General features: G+C 44.0%; 1 protein-coding gene across 5 annotated transcripts in view; it reads left to right on the top strand.

The window, feature by feature from the left end:
- SLC8A2 (solute carrier family 8 member A2) overlaps positions 1-14,285 on the top strand; it is an 844,114-nt gene that overhangs the window by 241,399 nt on the left and 588,430 nt on the right. For 2 of the 5 annotated variants that reach the window (XM_069207495.1, XM_069207493.1), the window contains exon 1: positions 11,811-12,360. The exons of 2 other annotated variants lie outside the window; for them this stretch is intronic. The gene's annotated coding sequence lies outside the window, so the exon portion shown is untranslated. Of the gene's footprint in view, positions 1-11,810; positions 12,370-14,285 lie in introns of those variants that run through there. One more of the 5 variants, XM_069207492.1, reaches the window with a different exon arrangement.

Below are 14,285 nucleotides of genomic sequence, written 5' to 3'. Positions count from 1 at the left end.
CACCGAATCTATTTATCTGAGATCATTGGTCACCCATGACTCTCCAAACTGCCCGCTGAGGTCGAGCCATCAGAAGCTGGCTGTCATACCTAGAATTAGGTGAACTCCTCAGGGTGGCTGCTCCTTTTTAGGGGCAATCGCTAAGTGCTCCGTCCCCTGCTCTAATCTCTCTTTGGGATTCTAACCATGCTCATGTCACATCAGTCCCTTACATTGGTTCGTGGGCTTGCCTTTTAAGATTCCGCTTGCTTTCATTAGTGAAAGGCTTGCATATGTCATGCCTTTTCTGGTGTTTAGCCCGCCTCGAGCGCAACGACCAACTCCTGGAAACATACGACGCTCCATGTTTTGCGTATGGTTTCTGGACTACTTTTTCTCTTTATTTTGCAGTGTGATCGTGCTGTGTTTTTTTCCCCATTTAATGTGGCATGAAAAGTTCGGTTAGGAGTTTACAACGCTAATATCTCTAACTCAATTAAATGCGAGACCTGTTGTATTGCAAATGCTTGTTTTATTTGGGGCCAAAACTCTAGAATGACCTGCCTGTAACTCTAAGAGAATGCAATTCTCTTTTCAGATGCCAGAAACTCCTAAAAACCTGGTTGTTTCAATTATCTAGTCTTGAACGACTAATTTAAGCTGCCTGGAATGCTGTGATCTGTACTTTCTTGCTAGCGCGGGGAAGCCTTGTTGGTAGCCATGCACTCTACAAATTACGTATAATAATAACAACAATACTAATAATTAGGTCTAAGCATATCAGACAGCTTGGGGAGAATCTGGAAGCTTCCCTGGGTATGCATTCAACCCATTGTTTGCCGTTGGCTTTGTGTTTTGTAACTCACATTTGCTTGCTTTCTTTTTGCTGGCTTTAATTGTTTTAGGCTGTCCAGCTTGAGTTGGTATCTCCTGTGGAGCATAGCCTATTTACTGTATTCTTCCACGAGTGCTTGCTTTCTGTAAACAGCCCTTTAAATTTTGTTCTTATCTTGTCACATTTACTGTGAATGCAAACACAGAGGAAAAATGCCAGTCTTTGCCTTCAGAGGGAGCTTGGTGTTTACTTTTCTTTCTCTGACTTTAAAGTGAAAGGTTTCATATGACAATCTTGCTATGGAAGGAAAGGCTTTTTTTTCTAGCACAAAACAAAATTTAAATGTCTATAAATTAACTGTGCAGATATTTCAGGATAAATAAGAATTAGGAAAGCACAAATGAAGCATTTTTTCGTAATTCTGAAATGTGGAGGAAACAAATATTTTAATACGATCAACACAAATCAATACACTAGTTTATGGCATTTCCACACATTGTTTGTGTGCTGTATAATTTGATCAGTTGAACTGTATGTCTGTTCAAATGTAACTGTCAAATCAATTGAAAATCTGACGTCTGTAATGGCGGAGCGCTACAACACCATGCATATGCCACACTACACTATTCCACTGTACACCATTCCACTCTACAACACTCTACTCCACTATACAACACTCTACAATATGACAAACCATTCTACAACACTCCATGACATACTACTCCACTCTACAACACTCCACTCCACTCTACTCCTCCCCACTCCACACCACTCTAAGACACACCATTCCACTCTAAGACACGTCACCCCACCTGCACCCCTCCACCCTTAGACACTCTTAGACATGGCACTCTATGACACAACACTCTTCTGTACTCTACGGTACGCCTCTCCACTCTATGTCACTCCACTCTACTCTATGACATGCCGCTCCACTCTCTGCCACTTCACAACATACCACTCCATGACACATGCCTCCACTCTACGCCCCTCCACTCTATACCACTCCACTCTACACTACTCCACTCTGCTATGACACTCTATGACATGACACTCTACAACACTCCACTCCATGATACTCTACGCCAATTTACTCTATGACACTTTCTTTCACTCTACGCTATGCCACTCCACTCCACTCTACAACACTTCACTCCACTATACAACACCCCACTCTGTGCCATTCCAATTGACGATACTCCACTCTATGCCACTCCAATCGATGACACACTCAACACTCTACTCCACTCTATGCCCCTCACACTCACTCCACTTTACTCCACATCACTCTAGAACACAACACTCTGGCACTTTACAACATTCTGCACCACTCTATGACCATACACTCTATAGCACAACATGACATAATACTCTACAACAGGACACACTACACCACTCTACTCCACTTTATGCCACTCTATGCCTCTCCACACTATGACACTTTACTTCACTATATGCTCCATCTCTCCACTCTGCTCCACTTTACTCCAATGTACAACACTTTATTCCACTCTATGCTACTCCACTCTACTCCTCTCTATGACACTCTACTCCACTCTACACCCCTCCACTCAATACACTCTACTCTATGACACTTCACTCAACAACACTATACTTCATTTTAGGCACTCTACATAACTCTCTCTGCACCACTCTATGCTACTTTACTTCACTCTACTGGCACACTAATCCACTCCACTCCACAAGTCCACTCTATGCCACACAACTCTACGCTACTCAGTCCCACTCCACTCTACAACACTGTATGCCACACAGCTTTACAAACACTATTCTCCACTCTATGACATTCCACTGTACTCTATGACACTCCACTCTACCACACTCCACTCTATGACACCCTACTCAATGACACTCCACTCTACGACACTCCACTCTATAATACTCCATTCCACGAAACTCCACTCTACAACACCCAACTCTAAGATGCTCTACTCCCCTCTATGGCAATCTACTCCTCTCTACGCCACTCTGCTCTACGTCAGTCTTATCCACTCTATGCAGCTCCCTCTACATCACTCCACACCACTGTACTCCACTGTATGCACTTCACTGTACTCCATGCCACTCTACACCACACCACTCTACGTCCCTCCACTATGCTCCACTCTGCAGCTCTCTACTCTCTCCACGACATTCCACAGCACTCTATGCCACTCCATTCTATGACAATCTTCTTTAATTAATGCCATTGCACTCTACGGCAATCTACTCCACTCTACACCACAACAGTCTACACCAGTGTATGCAACTTCCTCTACACCACTCCATTTCACTCTACAGCACTCCACTCTACTCTATGACACCCATTAGTTATCTTAAAATACTGTATGTGAGCCCTTAGCTTTTTTTACAAGTCAACATTTGTTGTTTCTCTCAGTCAATTTATTTGGGTACAGAATGTATATAAAATAATATAAAGACACTTTCAAGCTAAAAGGAAGCATTTTTTCCATGTGGGTTTCCCTGCATTGATCCCTGTGGCAGATTTTGAGGAGACCTTATTCCAAATAGAACTTCCCAAACAGATAGTGTTAGACTTTTCATCCTTGGCGTGGTCTCCATTAACGTTTTGCCTCTGTTCTCCAGGTTTTTGATGTGTGCTGGACTCTGATTTTACTGTTTTTGTTACTCTGGGCACTTTACCGCTGCTAACCAGTGTTAAAGTGCAAGTGCTCCTTTACAAAATATGTATGTAATTGTCTTATCCATGGATGGCATATTTGATTTACTAGTAAGTCCCTAGTAAGGTGCACTAGTCGTGCCAGGGCCTGTAAATCAAGTGCTACTAGTGGGCCTGCAGCACTGGTTGTGCCACCACATAAGTAGCTCTGTAATCATGTCTCAGACCTGCCATTGTGCCTGTGTGTGCAGTTTTAACTGTAAGTTCAACTTGGCAAGAGTACCCACTTATCAGACCTAAATCTTCCCTTTTCTTACATGCCAGACACCCCTAAGGTAGGCCCTACGTAGCCCCAAGGGCAGAGTGCAGTGTACGGTTAAGGTAGGACATATAGTAATGTGTTTTATATGTCCTGACAGTGAAATTTTGCTAAATTCGTTTTTCACTGTTGCGAGGCCTGTCCCTCTCATAGGTTAACATGGGGGCTACCTTTAAATCTTATTAAAGTGTAGATTCCCTTTGGGAGCGGATAGACATGTGGAGTTTGGGGTCTCTGAGCTCACAATTTAAAAATACATCTTTTAGTAAAGTTGATTTTGAGATTGTGTGTTTGAAAATGCCACTTTTAGAAAGTGAGCATTTTCTTGCTTATACCATTTCTGTGACTCTGCCTGTTTGTGGATCCCCTGTCTGGGTCAGTTTGACAGTTGGGCTGGTTGCACCTCACACTAGACAGCGACACAAAGGGAGCTGGGGTGTAGTCTGCATTTCCTGATGAGCCATCTGTGCTAGGATGGAGGGGAGGAGTGGTCACTTATACCTGAAAGGGCTGTGCCTGCCCTCACACAATGCAGTCTCTATCCCCCTGGTGAGTGTCTGGGGCCTGGCTTGGGCAAGGCAGGATTCCACATTCAAAAGAGACTTTGCTTGGAAGTAGTCCTACTTCAAAGGAGAAATTAGGTATAAGAAGGGCACCCAAAACCACAGACTTTAGAACACTTCTGGAAATAAGAGGAACCTCTGCCTGGAGAAGAGCTGAAAAGCTGAGGAAGAAGAGCTGACTGTCCTGTGACTGTGCTTTGTGGAGCTATCCTGCAGTTGCTGCTTCTACCAGAGTAAGAGGGCAAAGACTGGACTTTGTGTGGCTTCCATCTTGAGAAGAACTCTCCAAGGGCTTGATTTAGAGCTTGCCTCCTATTGTTTGAAGTCTCAGGGACAGCAAAGACTTCTCTCTGCCAGCACCTGGAGTCTCTGGAGAGGCTCTTACTCTGCCCTTTGGTGACCATCCAGTTCCTGGGACCCTGAAAGGAGAAGTTTGCAGCCTAAGAGGAAGAAATCCACACACAGAACGCCGTGCGGGGAAAAGATCGAAATTTAGACTTGAATATAATGCGTGAGCGAGCTTTGCATAAGAAAAGAGTGGAGTGCGGGAGGAGTTCTAGTTCGGAGAAAGATATATATATATATTCAAAAGTCTCATACACTTACTACAAATGTTTGCAAAAAAAAAGGGATCCACGTGGACCATTTTTCAACACAAATCTTAAGAAAATATTAGACGCACGCCAAAAAATGTCCCAGGCACAATACATACATGGACCATTTGCAAAATGTCCTACAACCACAAGCCAAACATACACACACGCACTCGCCAATGAAAAAAGCACTCTAAGTGTTTGCTACCTGTAATATTTCTCTGCCTCTTTACTGTGTAAACTGCTCAAGGCCAAGACAAGTGGTGATGGTCTTGGTGCTAATGGGCAATGTTACTGTCATGGCCTGCCAAGATTAGACCCAATCTTCACGATGTATGGCATATTCTCGCTTCACTCCTGCCCCAATCTCTGCCTGCGACGTCTAGCATGCAGGCATGGATTGGATGACTACAGAGTTTCTGGGACTGGCAGTGGTTAGTGCTTGGGGCAATCCTCTCAGTTAGGCCTGGTAGTGCACAGATGCATTGCTCAGTGTGGGCACGTGGGAACTGGTTGTGAGATGGCTCTCTGGAGTCACAGTTCTGTGGCTGTACATCTGATGGCCTCCTGAGCCTGTGAAGGGGCTGAATGGTGCTGGTCAATGGCTGAGAGGATAGACTGTGGCACTTGGGCCAAGCACGTAGACAGCTTTGCCCGAGGGACAATGCAACAGGGAGGCACAGCTGCTCACAGTACTCAGTGAGAACCAAGGCTGCTGCAGTGCTAGTCCTTTTTAATGCTACTGCCTAATGTTGCTGCTGTTTTAATTTGGCTGGCCCTCCTGTCCTGTTCTGCTGTCTCTCCCGGTGTGGTGAATGACCTTGGTGGAAGTGATGTCTTTGTTTGAGGCCAAGGCTGCATGAAGTGGCTAGAAGTGGCAGGAACTCCAGATGGCAATCTTTCCTCAAGAGCAACGAGTGTTGGTTCTGTCAGTGTAGGAACGGCAGGCTTTGGGATTCAGGACTGGACTGGGTCTCTTCACTCTTCAGCAGGACGATTTATTTTTGAAGCCTCATTGGAAAGGTGTACAGGCTGAGCAAGGCAGTCCAGTCAGGGTCAAGGTATCAGGCCCTCTCCGACTCAGAGAGAGAAAGGCTGCTGACACAACTCCAGTAATGGGTACAGCAACAATGCTGCAATGGTGGCAGGCTGAAGGTTAGTGACAGTGATTCGGTAAATGTCACCGACTGCCAGAAGGGTTGGTGCATTCAGCCCTCCTGCAGTCAATGTGGAGAGCAAAGATCATACTCTCACGGCACTGCAGCACTGATGACCACTTAGTGGATACAGGGAAAAAGGGCAATGCGCTGACGGTGATCCTGGGAGTTGTGGTTTAGGTAGGTGTCAGACGAGGTGCCCATCTGTCCAGTGGTATCATGCCTTGCCTTGCTTTCCTGCTGTGGTTGGGGGTGCTTTGACTCACAGTTTTCCTTCAGATTGAAGGTACAGCCAGTGGGAAAGGAATCTGGATGCCTAGGTACACATCAGTCTCAGACCAGAAGGTCTATGGGCAGGAGAAGGGACTGTGTAATACCGAGCCAAGTGGTGACCTGCTGTGAAGCTTTAACACCTTGATGTTCCAGTTGCAGGTAGATTAATCTGGATACTTAGGCTGGTCGGGCATGAGAGCGATGACTGTGTGTCTGTGTTCTTTTTCTTGTCCCAGCGCATTTCTTCCCTCATGGTCCAGGTCTTCTGCTTGTACTGCAATGACACAGCAGACCACTGCACTCAAAAGCAGTGGGCTCAGCCTTACCTTCGTAACTTTTTCCAAACTGAAGAATTGCAGAAGTGAAAACACACGTACCACTTACCACTCACCCTGGAGCTTACTTAACCTGAACAAGAGAGGCTGGACCTCCCTTCCAGGCCATCCTCTTTCATGATGACCAACAAATCATTTCCAGCCACTCCTTAGTCCACATCAGCCTAACCCATCCCAGGTTATTTAAATGAATGGAGCTCTGTTAACTCCAAATTCATCCATAGCAATATGTGCTCCAAATGGAACTGTGTAGAAAGCATTATAATCCAAAATTCCCTCCTCTATAATGTAATTGTTCTGGTTTGTCCCACCAGGCTGAAGACAATATTGCCTGGTACAAGCAAAGCAAGCCGCCATGTACCACTTGCCCTCCAGAAAAGGCACAGATTCGGTCAAATTCATCACCAAGTAGCAAGTAAACATATCTTTCCTGCTGCTCTGTGTTTTTCTCGTTTTCTTGCCTCTCCCCTAAAAAAGGTAGGTCAGTGACCATCCTGTGCATTAACAACATCCACCCCGGTCTACAGTGGACGGAATGGGTGCAGCTCATTTGGGAAATTCGCAAAGCAGCTGAAAGGAAAATGCTGCTTTAGATTACCAGCAGCCCTCTGGTTGCAGGTGTCACTACTGGGCTGTATGGAAACATAACAATCATATATTTTCAGCATCTACTCATCCTAATTGTTCTATTGCCTTACCCCAGACATCCCTCACCCTATTTGGCTGCTCAGATGAACTCACTGAAAATAAAGTTTTCAGATTGTAGCGTTTGTTTTGAAAGCACGGTTATCCATCCAGTCTTCCTTTGACAGAAACATGTCCTTGCCAAGGTTTGACACCCTTATATCTTCCTCTAGGTCACCCGAATGTGAGGTTACTAGACATGAATGGGGGTCTATGACCTAGGAATAAGTGATAAACTGGGTCCAGTGCACAAGGGAAATTTTAGACAGCGACTGAAATACTGGTTTAGGTACCTCTCTTCTAGGGGCAGCTCCTCCGGGTTACTTCATTGTGGGAGTGAAGTATATGCAAGGGTTTTCAGTAAGTTTGAGCAGGGATTCACACACTGGACTTCAGGGAATACTTTTGATGGGAAAGATTCTATTGAGACAACTGAAGTATTTGGGCCAGTCCTCAGTGTGAGACCTACCAAACCCAGACAATTGAAAAGAGTAGACACCCAGAAGACCCTTTGGCGACTTAACCTATATGACTCCCAACATATTTGATTACCCAGAAAACACTTCAAATATGAAAGCAGTTGTAAAAACATCCTAACTGCTTCACTATACTGTAATAAAAAGCCAGAACGTCTGACAAAAAGCAAAAGTTCCATCATACAATATTTCTACACTTGTCTTGATAAAAGTAGTTTACTGTATGGATGGGTGGGCCTATTTCATGGGACAAGAATAGGCCAAAGCATTGATCCCCTGAAGATCATCTTGACAGTAGACTAACTTTACCCACTCACAGTTTTGACCTGTTCCAGTCGATTATGGTAGGGCCACCCACACGTGAGGCACTGTATTGATCAGTAAAAGTGTGGGAACACAGATTGGTGGGAATTTTTATGTTCACTCCCAATTACAGAACTTTCCATCACAGAAATATGAGGATAGTCATGGCACCCACGCAAGCCACAATTGGTGTGCATTCTTCAGAAGTGTCTTGGGTGTAAAGTTCTCTGAGGTGCTGACCAACGTTGGGATGCTACTCGCATCCTAAAAAATAAATAAATCTAGTTTCAAACTTTTTATTTTACAACCCAAGAGATAATCCTGTCCAAACTTGTGGCTACCATTTTAATTGAGAGACATGTGGGGACACAAGATGGTAGTACATTTGATATTATTTATTATTTTTTCTACCGCCCCAAATATATTTTCAGAAACATAATAATTATTTGGCATTATGGGTAATCCAATATTCAGAATCGCTTATATGATACCCTGATTCCTAGACCTGGATTGTTGCATGCATTTACCCTATTTGCATGCATTAGAGTTTTCATTATCAAGCATTTCACACCACAGATTAATTGTTGGCTCTGGGCAATGTATGGTTTTAAATAAATTACAAATAGCATGCATGTATGTCACTGGAAGAGTCTAAGAAATAATAAAATATTTTTTTGTGAATTTGCCATTTCTGCAAATATTTAGAACTTACCCTTGATTTCATTCTTAGTTGCTATTTTTAATCTCCACAGTTAGTTTTTTTGGAAACACCTTGAAAAGCCCACACAAATAACCTGTTGCTGAATTATAGAATTATTATATGTGTTTCTGAGATCGCACATGGGTTTCAGCCTTGTTTCCTCCAAAAATTGCAAATAAGGATAAAGCACATAACAAGTGTTCATACGCTAAGAAAAATTCCAGACAGCATCTGGTTTCTTGCTGGTGCCCAGACACACAGTTCCTTCCTCTTACTTCGCACAGTGAAAAGAAGGAGCTGTGTCGCTCTGCCCCAATAAGGAATTGGGCACTGTTTGGATTTTGTTTTTGCTCAGTGTCTGTGTCCCAGCTAGGAGCTAGATGCTGTTTGGATTTTTTCATAGGCTTGGAAAGGATCCAGACTCTTGGCCCTTGCTGGGGCACCGACACACAATTCCTTCCTCTCACAATGCTTCCTATGGAGAGGAAGAAGCATTTAGAGAAAAGAATCGAAAGTCAAGCCAAGAAAGAAACCAGATACTTTTTTTTTTTTTTTCTTATCCCAGAAAATCTAAAAAGTGTGTAGCTCTAGGGCACACTGTATGTCTGAGTCAAACATTGTTCGGTTTTTTTCCCTTAGGCTAAGAAAAATCAAACAGAGTATATCTCATTACTGAGGCATAAATAGGCATGAAGAAGTACCATGGTATAAACAGGTTTTACTGATGCCGAAAGTGTAATATGCTATGTATTACTGTTGTTGGAGGAGACGACCATTCTGACCCACTCGATGCTTCACCTTTTGTGAGTCATGGCCTGTCCACACACACAATGGTAATAAATAGAATACTTTACTCTGCAACTCTGGGTATGTGCTGCGGCTGATTTTTTGAGCACCTCAATCAGGCAAAAACACACAATTTTACTTTACAAATATATATATTTTTTAAAGGTTTCCACTTAAAAGTCTGCACACCTACAAGGCATTTTGCTTACAATTGAAATGCCCACAAACCTTCTCTGGAGACCAAAATATTTCTCTCCAATGTCAAGGTCCTCGAGAGAGAGAGCAATAGCTGAAGAGGCCACATAAAACTTCAAAACATTTCAGACAAAAAAAACACAACAAAAAATGTTTTGAGATTTCAGTCAGTACTGGGTGAAGTCTTAGTGAAAGTCAAAAAAGTAAGGCGCTTTTCAAGAGAGGTTTTCTTATTTCACAGCCATTGTAGTCTGTGGTATATTTAAATTAAAATAACTGGGACAGGTGTAACACCCATCCTTTAAATAGTAGGCTAACATGTAACACCTGTAATGTTTTTTTCTATGTATGTCACTTGTTTAGCAAAAGCCTAGATCAAATCAACAGTCATGAAAATAAATGGTGGTTTATAGTGAGTAGTGCTGCTTATTTGGAAGACAAGAGGCAGTAGTTGGGATGAAACATCATCAGTTTGGGTTTACACTGGAGATGAAAGAAGTGCTCTGTTGAAACTTCCAGGACGGTGGCCATGAGAGGGGTAGCTGAGCAATGGGTGGAAAAGTGTGCAGAATAGGAGGAGGTGGGAGTGACAATGATTTAGCATGGTCCACTGTTGAATGATATAGCATGGCCCACTCGTGACAAGGTGTTGCTCGATGAGATAAGTTTTCACCTCCAGGGCAAAGTAGAGATTGGATGGAATCCTACAGATATTTTCTGTGATTACATTCTAAGTCCTAGAAGAATGTCAGAACACCTGGTTTCTCATTTTCTTCTATCTGCATTTTCGGATGTCCTGTTTGGCAATGCTGCTGCTACTTGCCGTGAGTGCTCCACTGGAGGTACGGTGTAGTTCCAGAGTTACCTGTCTTGCACTTGAGGCGACAAATGTTGAAAGTGATGCAAGTGGTCACTAGGACCACAGTAAAGTTTTCTGGGATTTCATCTTACGTGGGAAGATATTTGATGAGTCATGGTGCTGCATCTGAACATGCTTCAGTTGGGTCATGTTGAGCTCAGAGATGCTGGCCAACAAGACGCTGCTTCCAATTAGCTTTTAGTGCGTGGTGAAAGCACTGAAGCAAACGTTAGTGTCGATGTGGCAATATTGATATTTCTACCATGGTGTGATAGTCATTTTGCAGGTTGTCCTGCCCATTCCTATGAGGTTTTTACAGTGACAACTGGCCATGTGTTCACCCAGTATAAACAGTGTGGATGAACACATGACCAAACCTCTGACGACCCTTATCCCATAGGGCAATCAGAGGTGTATGTAGGTAGCGTAGACAGAGTAGTCTCTGCCATCTACATACTCAAATTCCGCCTGACTCTAAATGAGGTGGGAGGGACTTTGTTGTGGTGGAGAGGGTACACCATTAGCAATTGCAACGAAGTACCATCTTAATTAAAGTCTAATTTGGGCCCTATATTGCTGGAGGGAGTGGCTGGAAATTCCATTAGAATAAGTTCCATTCATACGATTAGAAGTGAAATACCCAGGAACAACCCTCACCATACGTCATATTTGCTACTGGTCGACTTTTGTTAGTGCCTAAAATATTGGCTCAATGACACGAAAAAACATGCTGCTGAGTGTATTGAAATAACTGTTGTGGCACGACAGGAATCCAGCCAACTCTAAGACACGTTCAGCAAGGCTTATCAGTGAAAGCTTTAACATTTTTTTGAAAAGAGGAAAAAAGATACATTAGGGTGTACATAGGAACCTCGCTTTGCTGCAATATTTCCCTGTAAACGGTTCTGGGTCCCGCGCAAGAGGTTTTCCCTGCAACGCCGTCGGTCTCTTGCCTATGGATCATGAATGGGCTGCTATTCCCTTCAGAAGCCGAGGCAGTGTGTCTGATCCGCCTGTTAATTCCCCAGTCTCTGCCAGTGACAGTCCCAGCCATTTCCATGGCAGCAGCAGCGCGCGGTGCCAGGCGAGGCAGCGACATCTGGGCGGCGTGCAGAATCAACGATTGCAATCCTAAAGGGGGCAGCGATCCTGTGCCTTCGCGGTAACAAGCCTCACAGGGAAGAGAGCGCCGACAGCGCGCGCGCGCAAACGCCACGAAGGCCATGTCTGTGCGTTGGGTTTTTGCGCGCGTCCTCTGCAGGACTATCAAGTCGAGAAGCTGCAAAACCACGAATCCCCCGACACTTCCCTTCTCCATCAAACCGGTTCAGCAGAAGGCCTTGGAGTTGGTTTCTGTTCAGCCTGACGTTTTTGGTGCCTCCCTGTACTGCCGAGGCGTGGGTGAACAACTAACTATGCGTGCGCGCGCGCGTGTATAAATAGTGCAGAAGAGCTGCTGTTCCACATAGCTGTTCCTGAACACTCAGCTGCCTGTCGCTCCCTCTCCACCGACATTGAAGCGAGAGCCAACCAGGTGCTGCTCGGATGAAAGAATACACACAAGGGCTCCCTGGTACCTGCCCGCCTGCTGCTGGTCTGGGGGCAGCTCACAGCATGAAGACCTCAAGGGAATACTCCTCGAACCATCTGGAGGCGAGCGAGGTAAACGAGGTAAACAGATAATTCGTGGCAGACTTGCTTCTGTGCTACAATAAGAGTTCGTCATTTTTGGCGTTATTTTAAAAAGGGCTTTCATTTCTCAAACACCTTGACTAACTTTGGAAACGTTGTGGCGTAGAGTACTCTCTACTCTGTGAGCTGCAGAAAATGAAGAAAATGAAGCAGATGTACGCAGATACTGAACAGGTGTGCAGCTAACGGAAATGGCAACATAATTTACCATTAATTGTAAAGGGAGATTATTTTCCATGATTTCTTATTTTTAGTAAGCAGTAACTAAGTTTCCTAATCAGTCAGTCCGATGGGAGAAAGCGGCTTGATTCCTTAATGGCTGTACTTCTATCTGTATATTGCGCAAGCAATATTACAGACTTACACATCGCTAGCGCTGCCACGCACGATCGTCATTTAGGGGTCCTCAGGGGTCGTTGGTTTGCCCCTTGCGAGCCCTAGCACTGCATTTGCTACCCCTGGTCTCAGAGGTGGAATATTCAGTGCCATAAACACAGGGGAAGCTCGTCCTGATGGACATCATTTGGGGCTGCAATTTCTTTTTTGCCAATTTTATTACACTAATAGTGAAAAATAACATATTATTCACTGTTAGTATAATAAAATGGAGTACAATAAGCTGGACTATGACCCCCCCCCCCAGCAGCTGAGGTAAGTAAATGTAAATGTTAAATGTTCATGCTTGCAGGTGAGAATGAATGTGTTTATGTGAGAGAGTGTGTGCATGTGTAATTGTGTGTGTATGTGAAATCGTGTGTGTGAGCGAATGTAAACGTCAAATGGCATGTGGTATCACTTCCGCTACCCCTGGCCCCTGGCCTTTTGGTGAATTGACGTTCATGCTGCAAGTATGACCAATACTAGCATGGTACGTTACAGAGGTGTATATTGTACTCTGTGGCCACTAGGATGACTATACCCTCGCAGCACTGTCGGGTTTCGGTGGTCTTCATGTCCTGGTCTCGAAGACACCTTTGCTAGCATGGTATGTTGCAGTGATTTGTGTAGTGGTGTATTGTCAATAACAGTCACACAGCCATGTGTGGTTTGAGTACCTTCACGCCTTGGGCTTCAACATATTTTGAGGTGAGCCATCGGCTATAATGGGCATTTTATGGTGCAGAGATTTGTATAGTGCTGTATTGCCATTCAAATGGCATCACAGCGCTTCTGGATTTGGGTATCTTCACACCATGGTCATGAGGATTCCACCACAGACTGGTAGCCATTTTCTCATTGTTTGAGCAGGATCATCAGTACTGGTTTTTCATTTGATGTATTACTATTTTATACATTTTCTAACTGTGACATACACTTACTGTAACCATATATGTCTAAAATGTTTCCAAGTACATCCCACGCTGGTGTATTCATCAGATTCAAACATTTGAGTTTCAGGAGTGTAGCCAAGGAAGACTACCTGGGTTAATTTGCATCCCAATTTGGCTGTTTGGTATGTTGCTGGCTCAAGGCTGTGAGTTGTATACATTCATCTCCAATATATGTTTAAAGAGATACACATGATGTTTATCAAACGAGATGTAATATTTTAACAGCCCCTCCTTATCTGGATATAAGCTTTTCTAAAGAAGGAGTTTAGCTCCACCCCTCATAACAATTATCAATTATATAAAAGAGTTATCTGCAGCGCCCTTTGGAACTCACCCAACCCTGCACAGAGTCAGCAAAGAGCTAGAGGGAGGTTGGTTTTAGTCCATAGGTTAGTACGCACATCAAAACTAGAGAATTGCACTCTTGATAATAATCTAGCCATCCAAAAGACACAGAACCAAATGGATTTACTTTGCTGGATGGATAACCACATTATTACATAATAACCTATCTTGTAGATTCACGCACAGCTTTAAGTCGGATAAAAAACTGAGGGGGAGTGT

Source organism: Pleurodeles waltl, chromosome 9 (genome assembly GCF_031143425.1).
Source record: "Pleurodeles waltl isolate 20211129_DDA chromosome 9, aPleWal1.hap1.20221129, whole genome shotgun sequence".
Classification (NCBI taxonomy): Eukaryota; Metazoa; Chordata; class Amphibia; order Caudata; family Salamandridae; genus Pleurodeles; species Pleurodeles waltl.
Note: the sequence above shows the minus strand (reverse complement) of the source record. Positions and strands in the feature narration are given on the sequence as shown.